The sequence below is a fragment of the Papaver somniferum genome, chromosome 5 (assembly GCF_003573695.1).
Source record: "Papaver somniferum cultivar HN1 chromosome 5, ASM357369v1, whole genome shotgun sequence".
NCBI classification, from domain to species: Eukaryota; Viridiplantae; Streptophyta; class Magnoliopsida; order Ranunculales; family Papaveraceae; genus Papaver; species Papaver somniferum.
Genome location: NC_039362.1, coordinates 147,689,670 through 147,705,600, shown reverse-complemented (window position 1 = coordinate 147,705,600; position 15,931 = coordinate 147,689,670). Strand labels below are relative to the sequence as shown.

The following is a 15,931-nucleotide window of genomic DNA, read 5'->3' as shown; positions in this document are numbered from 1 at the left end:
TTAATTTCTGTCCGTACAAGCACGGCACCCTTCTTAACTCCGAACAACACAATATGTTGCTAACGATCTCCACAGAATTCCCATTAATCTCATGCACAGCCCCATATCTTAGTCGTTGACCATCAGTAGCATCACCAGATCCTTGTCCCTCTGCGGAACTGTCACTGCGATTCACGACCAAGCTGCAGAGGACCCTCAGTCTTGTCTTCATAGACTCTAATTCAGCGCCATGCAAGTCCATTCCCTTCTCTGTCTCATTTTCATGACACAAAACTGTCCCAAGTTACCAGCTGCAAGGATATCGTCACCCCACCGACTGCATGCTGACCTTCTTCCAGTTAGATCAGTTCAACCAAGCACCCAGTCGTTCTCGAATTCAGCTAGAACATCAACTTCACATGCATCTTGTCTTCCAGAACCCGAGCAGCAACCCACCAGCCAAGATAGCAACTCATTCACGAAAACCAGCCACATCAATATCCTCAACTCCATCGAACTCCAATTCATCTCGTCTTCTCTGTAGCCTCCAGGCATCTGAAATTGGGAGAGTAACATGAACTCCATCTCCACTGACCCCAAATACAACCAGCATAACCTCACTTCGTTCTCAAATTCAACTGCAGTCTGCAGCCGGCCTCTCCCTGTCAACCTTCTTTCGCTGCCTGTATACAAAACTGAGTCGGAGTAATACTCTTGTGACCCTAAGAACTATCGCAACATCACCTAGTTCCGCTCATCGTTTTGGATTGACGAGACAATCATCACCATCCATTGAGTGTACTTCTTTCTCCTTCAGTCCTCCAAATTCTTCTGCAAGCTTACCAGCACGGAACAACACCATCATTCATGTTAACTGGTCAATTCCATATCATTCAAACCAGCAGCAAGATCAATCCATAAACCACTTCAATCACCACTTGCAATACTAATCCAGCCATCATACAAACCACCATATGTGTCTTGACCAACCAATTCTCGTCTTCAGTCGCATCATTGTAACAAGTCTTCTTTATCCAAGTTTAGGTCAGACCCATTGAAGATACTAGAAAACACCACTCGGATGTAATTATTCAGCTAAGGAGTCCACTTTATAGATATTGAAACCAACAACACCTCAAGCAATAATGTTGCTGGTTGAAAGTTCAAATAAGAAGAACTTGAACTCCGTCTGCATGAACCTGATGTTGCTGATGTCGGAAGAGGTGATGAAACCCATCTCACGCAGTTACTCTCTCCATATTTCAGATTGAACTCGACCAACAAATGTGATGCAGAAGCAACCACGTCTCCAATTTTTCTTTAGTCATCAATGGGCCGGGCCGTTTGAATAAGCGAAGACAATTATTGTTTTCCACAATGCACAAAATGGTTCTAGCCTCGAGTGCTGCTGATACAAAGCAATACCAGGACAGCCACATACAAAGTTTTTCTGCAGTGAGCAACAATTATTAGTCCATCTAGTTGCATACACCGTTTAGATTTCACTTTAACCGTTAATCCTTCGGGTGAGCCAAATTCATCTGTACTTTCTACAAAAGCACTAAAATAAAGTGATTAGCCAAGAATATCGAGTCATAGCTAAAATAGATATGGGTATAAAATGCAGCACTACGTGCCTATCAAACACCCCCACACTTATATTTTGCTAGTCCTCGAGCAAAACAAAGAATTGACCCGCTACACAGCTGGTCATATTATAAGAGAGAGTTAGACCCGCTACACAGCTGGTCATAAAATGAAAATTTTACCATACACAAGACCCGGTACACAGCTGGTCATAAAAATTACCCTACAAAAGACCCGCTACACAGTTGGTCATGACAAATACCATATAAGACCCGATACACAACTGGTCATAACCCTAGAAATCATAATGATAATAAATTTTTTTTTAAAGACCCGCTACACAGCTGATCATTTTTTTTTTTAGACCCGCTACACAGCTGGTAATAATATACCTACAAACCTACAATAGACCCGCTCAACAGCTGGTCATAAATTGCAAGCAAATTCTTGAAAAGGAAAAGTAAAAATTTAACCACTCCCCACACTTAAACATTACATTGTCCTTAATGTAATTGAATCATCCAATGTAAAAATTAAGATGGGAAATTCAAAATATGCGAAAATAAACAAATAAAAATAAAATAAGAAAACAGAATTACCTACTGGAATATACAAATAAGACTCACCATATATCAACAACCTAAATATCTGGGGATCAACCCAGAGCACAATATATACAATTAATGACAACCTCACACTCTCGCTGTAGCAACGTAAAGATATAGAGACTATCAAAAGAAAAGATCTATCCCCAAACCTGGTTTTTGCAAAGTATGTATCATCGGTAACAAGAATTACCGACTCAAGTGGTTCACTGGGGATGGGAACTGAAACAATCTGGGAGAAATGCACAGGCAAAGAGAAGTCACGAGATGCAAAATAATCTAGCAATACTGGAGAAGCACGCAGTTCTAATCCAAAATTAGGAATCTTCCGAAAAGTTGTGCTAACAATTCTAGGTATATTAACTTCTCCACTAGGTTTGCAAACCTGTACTAAATCATCATCATAATCATAATCAACCAAGGAATCAATAGGAATATCACAATAAAGATGATTAGAAGTAACCTTATAGATAGAGTGTAATGTCTCTAAGTCATTAGACTTAATTACAGTTTCCTCTGAATTAACACATTCTTCATAAGCATCATTGTTATAGCATTGATATGTCACAATGTCTAAAAGAATGGTGTCCTCAATCCTAAACTCATCCTTTTGAATATGCGAGTGATCATTAACACGATCAAGAGTTTGAATAAATACACCACCTTCACTTGGTATGACAATGTCTGTATTCCTAGTATCACAACTATAAAGTTCATCATCATTCTCCATACACATTGATTCATTATCTAAAGCGGTTTCACCATAAATATCAAGAGTATAAGAAAAATTAGAACCTGTATCCTCTGTAAGACCACAATCTTGTACCGACTGTGTTAGTTGAGCAATCGATAAATCAGTTTGTTTATCAACTTGAGCAATATAAGCATGGGTTTTACTCAGCTCAGCAAAAAATAACTCATTAGCTTTGGTTAGTTCAACAATGTCAATATTGAGGCGTTCTAGCAAATATAGTTGTGATGCAGATGGGTCACAGTAAGATTGATTATCTCTCTCATACTGTGACGGATAAATGTGTGAATAATAATTGGAATCAACACATTGTGGCTCATAATCAGGGTAAGGTTGGTAATGATCATAACCTTCACAAGTTCTGGAATGATCATACCTATGAGAATAATTCCAAACATTATTTACACACTCGGCGGGTTCTTGATAATGAGAAGGTGCATATGCATACTCCTCATATGAAATATGAGATGACTTCTCTGTCTCAGCTCTTTTGGTAAGATTCCAAAAAGCTACAAAAGAAGTCAACTCGCCGGAAACCATTATACAAAGTAATTCTCAATAACTCACCTTGCAAAAGCTTTGCGAGAATATCAAGTACTTACTTTAGGTCAGTTGTTGACTCCAATCGCCGCTCTTCAGACTAAGATATCTATGAAAAAACAAATAAGCTATGTAAAAAGAACTAAAATAAAATATAACAATAAAAGAAAAAATAAGCTATGTACAGAGAAAAAATGAAATAAATAAATATATACAAAATACCAATTACAATATTCCACAACCACTCCCCGGCAGCGTCGCCAAAAATTGATGGGTTTTCGGGAAAACCCTATATGTGATAACCGCAATCGTACGGTGTCTAACTAGTAGACATAGGCAAGTACGGGTCGAACCCACAGGGAGCGCTGGAAATACTATAATCAATATCTCTAATAAAACTAACACAAAACAATATTTTTGGATTTTTAGAATTGAAAATGAATAATAAAATTAAAGTAAACTAATAAAATGAATCGAAAGGAAAAGTCTGAAACCAGGGTTTCATGGTATCCACTAATATCTCTATTTAATTACTGAAATTAAACATAATTATGAATATATGTTTATTGTTCGTTCTATCGACCTCACCTATTATATGTATTAGAGTCGCAAATATCGCTGGGATACCCTAAGCATGGCACATCAAAAGACTAAACCCAAGCAAGCACCATCAAATTGCGTTAGCAAGAAAATTATATGAAACTAAATATAGGTTCACAAATATTATTTGGCTTTTCTAAGTATAACCCATCAGAAAAATTAACCAAGCATGGATCATCAAATAATAAGACAAACATATTCGTAAAACTATCAATTACGCACATAGATTTTTAAAACCGGTGAAGCAACAACTCATTTTTCAATAAATCAATAAATAATGTTCGAGAATTAATCTATCCAAATCATAATGGTCTTTTGCTATATTATTCAATTTAAAGTATCCTAATACCTATGTAGTTTCAAACCATAAAAACCCTAGTTATGAAATCTAGCAATACATAGAAATGGATTTCTTAAAACCCATAAAAATAATAATAAAAAGAAAAACGATCAAACCAAAATACTCAGTGTCATATCTTTTTCTTATGCTCCAAAACACCTATGCGGCTGCCTCCTCTTCTTCTCTGCTCTTCAGTTGCATCTCCACTAGCCGGCTTCTCCTCAATTCTATTCTTCTCGATCCCTAAATAGATAGGTACTGTCGAGGAAATAAGGCTTAGCAGATATTGCCAAAGCCCAGTCTAATACCAACTCTCACACTCCAAATCCGAACTCTCATCAATAACGACCACAGCCCCTCTGCCAGTTCAACCACGACCAAGTATCTTATGACTTGAACCTTCTCGACCAGTACCAGCATCTCTTAATTTCTGTCCGTCCAAGCACGGAACCCTTCTTAACTCCGAACAACACAATATGTTGCTAACGATCTCCACAGAATTCCCATTAATCCCATGCACAACCCCATATCTTAGTCGCTGACCATCAGTAGCATCACCAGATCCTTGTCCCTCTGCGGAACTGTCACTGCGATTCACGACTAAGATGCAGAGGACCCTCAGTCTTGTCTTCATAGCCTCTAATTCAGCGACATGCAAGTCCATTCCCTTCTCTGTCTCATTTTCATGACACAAAACTGCCCCAAGTTACCAGCTGCAAGGATATCGTCACCCCACCGACTGCATGCTGACCTTCTTCCAGTTCGATCAATTCAACCAAGCACCCAGTCGTTCTCGAATTCAGCTAGAACATCAACTTCGCATGCATCTTTTCTTCCAGAACCCGAGCAGCAACCCACCATCCAAGATAGCAACTCATTCACGACAACCAGCCACATCAATAGCCTCAACTCCATCGAACTCCAATTCATATCGTCTTCTATGTAGCCTCCAGGCTTCTGAAATTGGGAGAGTAACATGAACTCCATCTCCACTGACCCCAAATATAGCCAGCACAACCTCACTTCGTTCTCAAATTCAACTGCAGTCTGCAGCCGGCCTCTCCCTGTCAACCTTCTTTCGCTGCCTGTATACTAAACTGAGTCAGAGTAATACTCTTGTGACCCTAAGAACCATCGCAGCATCACCTAGTTCCGCTCATCGTTTTGGATCGACGAGACAATCATCACCAGCCATTGAGTGTACTTCTTTCTCCTTCAGTCTTCCAGATTCTTCTGCAAGTTTACCCGAACAGCACGGAACAACACCATCATTCATGTTAACTGGTCAATTCCATATCATTCAAACCAGCAGCAAGATCAATCCAGAAACCACTTCAATCACCACCTGCAATAATAACCAGCCATCATACAAACCACCATATGTGTCTTGACCAACCAATTCTCGTCTTTAGTCGCATCATCATAACAAGTCTTCTTTATCCAAGTTTAGGTCAGACCCATTGAAGATACTAGAAAACACCACTCGGATGCAATTATTCAGCTAAGGAGTCCACTTTATAGATATTGAAACCAACAACACCTCAAGCAATGATGTTGTTGGTCGACAGTTCAAATAAGAAGAACTTGAACTCCGTCTGCATGAACCTGATGTTGCTGATGTTGGAAGAGGTGATGAACCCCATCTCACGCAGTTACTCTCTCCATATTTCAGATTGAACTCGACCAACAAATGTGGTGCAGAAGCAACCACGTCTCCAATTTCCCTTTAGTCATCAGTGGGCCGGGCCGTTTGAATACGCGAAGACAATTATTGTTTTCCACAATGCACAAAATGGTTCTAGCCTCGAGTGCTGCTGATACAAAGCAATACCAGGCCAGCCACATGCAAGGTTCTTCTGCAGTGAGTAACAATTATTAGTCCATCTAGTTGCAAACACCGTTTAGCTTTCACTTTAGCCGTTAATCCTTCGGGTGAGCCAAATTCATCTGTACTTTCTACAAAAGCACTAAAATAGAGTGATTAGCCAAGAATATCGAGTCATAGCTAAAATAAATATGGGTATAAAATGCAGCATTACGTGCCTATCAAAGACCTTGCAATCGAGTTGGTTTAAGTTCCTGTCCCTTCGAGGATGAACTACGGTATGTGCTTGATCCCTTTAGAGTAGAGAAGAGTACGTAGGCAGCCGCAATGAGTTGCAGCATTTCCGGTCCAGCACTTTGTCGCTCATATCATCTAATTGTGAGATGATTGCGACATTCTGGCCTCTCATATCATCTGGCTCGGAAGCTCGACGCAAGAGATGATTTCGGCCATACTTGATGAGGCTTAGTTGCATGCCAGCAAGTGGATGATCATACTTCCTATCAAGCTACGTATAGTTGGTAAACGATATAAGGTAGGGAATGACAAGGGCTTGGTGCGGCTTATGCCAAAGTCCAAGGCTCACGCCTGGACAAGACTCGGCGGTATGACGGTTTCTCAGCTATATAGGAAATTCAGTGATGAATTCCCTACGTAGAGGCAAGACAGTGATGCATGCAATGTGCATTGACCTTGGCCTTATGGCCTTACACCCTTTTGCAGACAAGGGTAAGTTTGGAATGGTGTGGAAGCTAATTTAGCTGCATCATGCTACACAAGCATGCTTGCAAGGGCTGATGGACGTGCATTTTCTTAACTTTGAGGCCCGGACCGTAGCTTCAACATGGCACACCTGAGGAGTTACGGTCTGCGGGGAAACGCGCCAAAGGCGTAATTTTCCGGTTCGTCACAGTTGGTATCAGAGCAAGTTCCGAGATAACTCTAGGGACTGTGCGGAATGGACTTGTCAGCGAGCATTTTCCTACAAAGGAAAATATAAAGTTGGAGAGTAGGCCAACTTTTCTGCGGAAAGAATTTGTGACTGGAACTTCCAGTTACTTTGCAATTCGAGTTGAGTTTGGATGAGTACTGTGAGTTTTCCTGGCGTAATTGGCACCCCATTTACGAGTGGATATCCGGAAGACCGTCTGGGACGGTGGGTAGACAATGGGACTGATCATCCCCACACGTTGACAACTGGCCAAGGGTATGCGTTGTCAGGCCCGACTAGCATCCCACTTACGAGTGGCAACCTGGATGACCGTAAGGGACGGTGGGAAACTGGAAACTTTTCCACACAGTAATGTGCTAAAAGATTGTCATTTCGATGACATCTTTAAACTTGTGAACCTTAGGGATTCCTGGGTGGTAGTATGGGATGCCATCTAGGATACCTGGTCGAGATATCCTCTTGGCGCTGGCCAATTGCGATTCTTGGTATTGTTGTAGGCACTTTTAGATTACTGGGAAGGCGGTATGGGACGGTTGCTCAGAAGGTCTAAATTGTTGTTCACGATAACTTGAAGAAACCCGTGATTTCTGAGCATCTGGTATGAGACTTTTGCTCAGAAAATCCAAACCGAAGAGATTGTCCACAATAGTTTTTTGGTTTTGAATTTCCGGGACGAAATTCTTTAAAGGGGTGAAGATTGTAACACCCTGTGTTTTTAACATGGCGCATGCTAAAAGATCTGTCATGGCCTGAGATGAAGCTTCATCTAAAGCTTCTGTTGCGTAGTACGCGGAAGATTTTCTTAAGGCCAATGTCGCGCAAAAATGACGCATTATGTTTGGCATTTGGCCAAGGGTCAATGTTGTATAATCATGATGCATTAGGCCAGTTGGGTAGGTGGCCTTGAGCTTGCATCATAATCATTGCGCATTACGAAAGTTATTGGCCTAGAGCCAATATCGCACAATCATTGTGCATCAGGCCAGAGAGGGCTGGCCGAACGAGTGTTGCGCAATCATTGTACACAATCATTGTGAATGAAAACAATCATTGCGAAGTAACGCAATCATTTCGATGAACAGTGAATCAAGCATGTCAATTTTCTCCCCTAAACATACTTATAGAAATTTCATTAAGACATATATAGGAAGGGGTACTTGGTTGAAGGTGCATATTCGGACTATGTACCAAGTAAGCTTCATAGCTTAGACGGAAGATTATAAATGATGCATAAGGCTCATTTATAGTTGAGCAGCCTTTCGAAGAGGGCATTTGATGCTTAGGCATCACTATGCCACGTCGCGGACTCGATGATGCATAATAATTATGCATATTTGACGGAATGGCCTATGGACCAGGCCATTACCATTATTGCTAGTCTACGACCTTGAAATCGAGTTGGTTTAAGTTCTTGTCTCTTCGAGGATGAACTGCGGTCTGTGCTTGATCTCTATATAGTAGGGAAGGGTACGTAGGCAGCCGCAATGAGTTGCAGCATTGTCGGTCCAACACTTTGTCGCTCATATCATCTAATTGTGAGATGATTGCGACATTCTGGCCTCTCATATCATCTGGCTCGGAAGCTCGACGCAAGAGATGATTGCGGCCATACTTGATGAGGCTTAGTTGCATGCCAGCAAGTGGATGCTCATACTTCCTATCAAGCTACGTAGAGTTGGTAAACGAGATAAGGTAGGGAATGGAAAGGGCTTGGTGCGGCCTATGCCAAATTCCAAGGCTCACACCTGGACAAGACTCGGCGGTATGACTTTTGCTCAGCTAGATAGAAAATTCAGTGATGAATTCCCTACATAGAGGAAATCCAGTGATGCATGCAATGTGCATTGGCCTTGGCCTTACACCCTTTTACGGACAAGGGTAAGTTTGGAACGGTGTGGAAGCTAATTTAGCTGCATCATGCTCCACAAGCATGCTTGCAAGGGAAAATGGACGTGCATTTGCCTAGCTTTGAGGCCCGGACCGTAGCTTCATCATGGCGCACCAAAGGCGTAAGTTTCCGGTCCGTTACAAAACCCGTGAGTCATTTATACCCACAAACAGCCGTATCAAGGTATACAATTTGATGGGTTTGTAGTTATCTTTTTTCCCATGTAACCAATCACTTCATATATTATAACACCATTTAGATGTCCAGTTTAAATATTTTAACTGCACCATAAAAACTTGGTGAGTAAACTTGTAGTCTTTTAGGGGAAAGCCATTGACACTTCATATATTATAACACCATTTAGATGTCCAGTTTAAATATTTTAACTGCACCATAAAAACTTGGTGAGTAAACTTGTAGTCTTTTAGGGGAAAGCCATTGACATATTTTTGAACAACAAATAAAGCTTCCCATATTATCCAAGGTCCATTTTGTATAACTTCATCTCTTTCTTCATATGAGTTTAGCCTCACCAACATGAGGTTAAAACCCATTAATCGAACCTGATTGTTCTTATATCTCCTCAATAAAGAGCTAATACATTCTCTTATGACCCCCATATCTATTTTATCCTTTCACATTAGTTTCCTTAAAATACCATATTTTCATTCCTCTGCAACATCATTAACAATTTGAGAAGAGCCAACAATTCTCCTTCTTTCTGGTAAATCAATAACAGGTTTCCTTAGTTGTCTTGATAATTGGTTTATACGGCTCCCGGAGGAGGAAGCCACTTTAGGGTTTGTTATAAACTCAATAAGTAAAAAGTTTTCTTTATGAGAAGGTTGAGTAATAGTAAGATGATAAAACTCGATAGTCACTAGAGCTTTCCTAAGATAATAACAAATTTTCCTCTGTTGATAAGAAGAATTCTGGATACTTAGGACCAAATCATGGGTAACTTGTTGACAGAAAATTCTGAACACTGGAAAAGATCTTTTGAAAAAGAATAATATTTGTATATATGGTCAATACCTTTATCTCGGCTATTCATTTGCACTAGTTTAGGAGGTTATTTTTGAATTTGAAACCAGAAAAACAGAGGTTTATGGTTTTGAACTGGTTTAATCTACGGGGATACTAGATTGATACTATCAATATGGACCATCAGAGAGATGATGGTTAGCACCACTGCTTTAAGGATTACTTTTTTAAACGCCATTATTTTTGACTCCTCAGAAGCATTCCTCATATTGAATAAAACTTCACCACTGGATCCTATTAATGAATTCAGGAGACCTGCGGGAAAACTATTTTTCCATTAGAGATGTAAAAATAAGTAAATGAGAAAGAACAAATAAAGAATATGGTGAGACTAAAAGTAAGTTTTTTTTTTTTTAAGAAACTGATATCCACAACCATTAATGGGACATCATCTTAATTAGTAAACATGAATCAGAAAAGAAATACCTTAAGGAAAGAATAAGATGAAGATTAAATCATGAAAGAAGTGACGAAATTTGAAAATTTTGAAAACCGATTTTTCTTAATGAGTTAACTCATTTATCTCCGACTTTACTCGGCGAGAATTGGTTTTTATGAACAGACTATAACTTTGCTAACTTCGACATGACCAAACTTGACGGATTCTGAAAACAAACATGAAAGCTCACAGAACTAAGAAGTCAACAAAAAAGGAGGCGAAAAAATGAGGTTGAGCCTACCATCGAGTCAATTAATGAATGCTAAAACATCACCACTTAACAATAATTAGGCTTAGTCTTATGGCCTTCCAGATGCTAGATTAGAAGTCCATGTCAGTTAGAATAACCTCCTAAGATTTATGACAATTCTATTTTAGTATACTAGTCGTAGAACCAAACAACGAGGCTACGCTAAATCATACCGTGGTATATTCCATTCGGTGCTGAACCAAACATCGAAAAATTGATCTTTTCGACACGTAACCGTTCAACAAAACTATCTCACTACTTGTTGGCATTTGAGATATATCGAGAAAAAATAAAAAAGAAAAGAATAGACAACACATTTTGTTTAATCTGGATGCAAAATATATCAATAAAACTTAGTCAGTGACCCCATTGAAGACCCGCACCTAACTGTCTCGCTACAATGTTCATTTCTCATGGCTAGAGTTAGCCAGAGAAATGAAAATGAAAGCACAGCAAAAGCACCAAATTTAGAATAGAACCCGGGTCTGTTCTGGCAGGGTATATATATTCCACCGAGTCTAGCGGTGCCGGGTGTTACAGAAAAAAAAAGAGATATCGATGAAAGCTCTGGAAACCAACTTAGTGCCCTAACTTTTCCCTATTAAAACCCTATTTTCTCTACAATCGAGACAGACTTTGCCTTCTGGTAACAAAAAAATCCACTCCACAGCAGACATGGAGAAGAAGAAGTTCATCATGAAGCAATTTTGGGGAGTAGAAGGTACTGAAAACCCTAATAATCATCTTCTTTCTAGGGATAATTCTATGGAAATGATTAATAATAGATTTCAACAAGTTTCTGTTAACATCATTAGTGATGAAAGAAACCCTACTAGTGATAATCATATATTGTGTGATATACTAAGCAGACTACCTGTGAAATCACTGATGAGGTTCAAATCTGTTTCTAAACCTTGGAAATCTTTGATTGAAATAGATTCATACTTGCATGATTTACATTATAAACGTTCAAAATCTGGTTTGTGTGGTCAGAGATTAGTTCTTTTTATCAGTTTAACAGAACCTGATTTTAACAACCCACATAAAAAACCTAACAACCATGCTATCAAATTCTCAACTTGTTTACCTGGTAGTGGACAATTTGATGTTAAGAAATTAGTACCGGATCGCAGTTCTTATGGAACACCAAAACAAGCAGTGAATGGTTTGGTATGTATTAATCCTAGTACTGGAGAAAGATCACCTTGGATTTTAACTACCACGGTTTCGGAAGGGAATGCAGGAGACGGAAAACGACAAGTTTGGTGCATTGGGTTTGGATTCAGTCCAAAAACTAATGAAAACAAAGTGATTTGCATATCAGGTAGGAAGATACCGAAGAAAAAGGGAGAGACTAATTATGATTACAGTTATAAAGATGAAGAAATTGCAAAACTAGATTTTTTCCTTAAGTGGATTAATTATGCTAATTATGGTGATAGCATTAAGTGGACTGAAGCCGAGTTGCTCTTGCCTTTTATGTGGAATGCAAAACCAGATTTTTCAATTGTAGCTATTCCAGGGACAAATTGGATCATCCTAAAACCGCAAGGTGAGTGCGATCCAGATGAGTTCTATTATTATGACCGAAGCACAAAGAAGTCTGCTTTTTCTGGAATCCCACCTGATTATCACTTCGGGTTGAGACAAATTACATCTTTAGACGAAAGCCTTGCACCTGTCGTGAACCCTACATTGGCAATCACCTGCGTAGTTCATCTCCATAGTCCATACCTTGAGTAAGAAAGTTACTTGAATATCACCCAATCATATAGATTATTTCAAACCTAGAGAAGAAGGAAACAAAAGAACTAAAGCTTATGACAGTGCGTTACCGTTCCATTTCCAGTACTCAGTTGAACTGAAGAATAATTAGTCCCTCATAGACTAGGAAGCACGACTCTACCCCAAATGCTCTGTATAAAGGTAGCACTTGACTCTCCCAAATGAATCACGCAGCCGTGCGTTAAGCACAAAGCGAACTATTTTTTCGCCTTTTACTAAAGAATACCGTGTGCTTACGGTTTATAAGCGGCATACGCCTATTTGTGGAGGGTTTCTCTTTTTTATGAGGAACCCAACAATTTCCAGAACAAAAGTTTTTATCTCCATGTGGTGTGTAGTTGACTATGCATGCACTTGACGATACACGAGCACATCAGATTACTACTAACCACGGCCCAAGCAACTTTATAGCTAAAACATCAGCAACAGCATCACAGACACTGATTTTGAAAACAACAGAAAATATAAATGAGGTTGGTCCACCAAGTCAATTGTAAATGCTAAAACATCAGCAACAATCAATTAACAATAACTAAATATCACCCAATTAAATTTGATCTTATGACCTGCAATTCAACACAATATTGACAGTTTGATATGGTGCTCAGTTAGACTTGTGCACCTGCAATAGTGAAAGCTAAAGTAAGATTGTTTCTTTTTCAATGAGACATTATCGGTTACTCTCCATTCCGAAAAGCAAATGACCAATTTTTTTTTGTAGAGGTACGTGAGTTAAGAATTCAATAACTAAAACGAAATAGAGAATCTGAAATCAAACAGACAGCAATCACTACAAAGGTACATAAAAGAGTGTTGTTGAGTACCTTACATGATGCTCGGGAACCCTGTGTTCACAAACAAAATAGAAAGATCCAAAAACTCTTATAAAAAAATCAGGAAGTAGAAAGAATAACAAAAATGCAAAGTTCCAAAATGGAGATACATAAGGGCTCAAGACTTTGAAAAACAGTTCAAGCAATTAATATAACTTTGTACTTCTTAGTAGGCTTTGCACAAGCTATAGCAGTGCCAGTAGACCAACACATTTGGTGTAAAAGTGCTTTAAGAAAGCTAGGTGCTCCGCGAAGGTACACGCAGCTTGATGCATTATTATGGCTTCTCAAATAAGAGTTCCAGCCTATTTTATTCAACATAAAAATTGTCTCACATATACATTCCATACGGACATTAAATTAGATTGTTCTGTGAAAGCATTTATTTTCTTCTGCTTCTAATTAGGCATCGGCAAAGGCTGAAGGAGATGATGATACAGCAGAAGTAACCACCAGAGCAGCAGATTCCAAAGATTCATTCTGTTGTTTGAGTGCTTCAATCTGTTTTCTTCTACCGGCCTTGAATCTTTCCATTAACATGTTTCTTTTCCTCCGTCCTTGATAACCCAAAGCAACCCAAGTGGCAAAATAATTTTCTTTATGCACTGGTTATTAAACTGTAGTACGTAACTTGTTCCTGGAATGCTAGGCCAAAGGGGAAATCTTTAAGATGAGACTCAAGTCAATGGACGGTCTTTTGTTTGCCCAGCATCTAAAAGAGCTATGAAATGCTCTAGTAACCCCACCCTTGCCGGATTGTTCATTTTAAAGGAAATCAATTTTTGTGCATGACTTGATGCAAACAGACACCTAGCATGAAGAAATACAATACTTCTCCAAATGCTTGTATCACTATTCCCTTACCATATTACAAAGCCGTAAATGATATATTACAACAAGTATCTCTTACATTCGCCATTATACCACCTCATCTCTTCACTTACGCACATAGTAACATGTCTCATAGCAAATGAATCACGCAGCCGTGCGGTGAGCACAAAGCGAACTATTCTTTCACCTTTTACTAAGTGTGCTTGCCGTTTATAAGCGGCATAGGCCTATTTTTGGAGGGCTTCTCTTTTTTAAGAGGAACCCAACAATTTTCAGAACAAAAGTTTTTATTTCCATGGCTTTGCAGAAAGAAAATTTCTTCTTAGCCGTCGCCCAAAATGTTGTCAATCATGGTTTTTAACTAGACTTTTTACCCTTGAATCGCATCTATTAAAAACACTTCAATTTGCTTAGCTTAATTAATCTGAATGGATAACTAACTCATTGATTATAACATCAAGCCTAAAGTTCTCTTCAAAGTCATCTGATAATACAAACTGGCATTGTTGATTTAGAAGAATTTTGGGTAGGCTGAAAGCTCAAACTCGTGCACGAGGAGTTTATCTGGCAGGATGAGCCACTAGTTCCTAGAACATTGAAGTAGTTGACTGCTGTTAGTTCATGTTAGATTATTATTGACAAGAAAACTTTGATGTAAACAAAGATTTTACTCTAGTTGTTTAAACATATTACTACCACAAGAGTTGATCACTAAAATGAGTCATTTGTTTTCAATACTACTATGCCATGCCCATGGACCCAACTCAACTTGTGTATGGCATCGAATTAAGATTTAGTCCCACATCCACTACTCAAATCAGAGGAGTGGAAACGAGACAGTATAAAAGGAGAAGTTGTAACCTTGAAAAACCATACCTTTTTCTGCCTATTTTATAACATCAAGTGTAGTATCTAGGGCTGCACAACGGGTAGGGTAGGTAGGATATGGCCTATATCTATCCGCCATCCTATCCGTTTATTGTCTTTACCCGCCACCCCACCCGCCAAATAATGGATAGGGTAGGATACGGGTATGTGCACCCTTAGTTAGGGTGGGTAGGGTATGGTATATACTCGTCACCCTACTTGTTTACTGGCGGTTAAGAAAATCTTTACTCGCCACCCTACCCGCCAACCGCCAAATAGTGGATATTTACTGGCGGTTAAGAAAATCTTTACTCGCCACCCTACCCGCCAACCGCCAAATAGTGGATAGGGTAGGATACGGTTAAAAAACTGGCGGGTAGGATAGGGTTGACGGATATGGGTAGGGTATGTGCACCCCTAGTAGTATCTGTTCTTATCAGTTTAATATCTTATATGTGAGCCAGGCTCACACGATATTAAATTAATTTTTTTCATGGGGAGTTCCCATCACAACAGCTTGCTGTTGGGTTCTCACGCGTCGCCCTTGCGTTGCACTACTACACCCCCACCAATGCTTAAAGCTTAAACTTCTGTGATGGCCTGGCTCACCGCATATGCTTACCGTTGCTACTGGCGGCCTGGCGCACCTTATCCGAATCCCTCGTTATGGAGGTTATGGTTTCACGACATCTAACTGGGATAGTAATTCATATCCGAATCCCCTCGTTATGGGGGTTATGGTTTCACGACATCTGGGATAGTAATTCATATCTGAATCCCCTCGTTATGGGGGTTATGGTTTCACGACATCTAAC

At 39.5% G+C, this 15,931-nt stretch overlaps 2 non-coding genes and 1 pseudogene across 2 annotated transcripts; all 3 read left to right on the top strand.

Annotated features, from left to right (window-relative positions):
- Nucleotides 1-12,756: 12,756 nt before the first annotated feature.
- LOC113284728 lies at nucleotides 12,757-12,877 on the top strand. The gene has a single exon (XR_003328351.1). It is a non-coding gene; the product is annotated as a U5 spliceosomal RNA (small nuclear RNA).
- Nucleotides 12,878-14,398: 1,521 nt separating this feature from the next.
- Nucleotides 14,399-14,510, top strand: LOC113284732 (annotated as a pseudogene).
- A 1,000-nt stretch (nucleotides 14,511-15,510) lies between these two features.
- LOC113284689 lies at nucleotides 15,511-15,705 on the top strand. Its single transcript, XR_003328320.1, has one exon. It is a non-coding gene; the product is annotated as a U2 spliceosomal RNA (small nuclear RNA).
- Nucleotides 15,706-15,931: the final 226 nt, after the last annotated feature.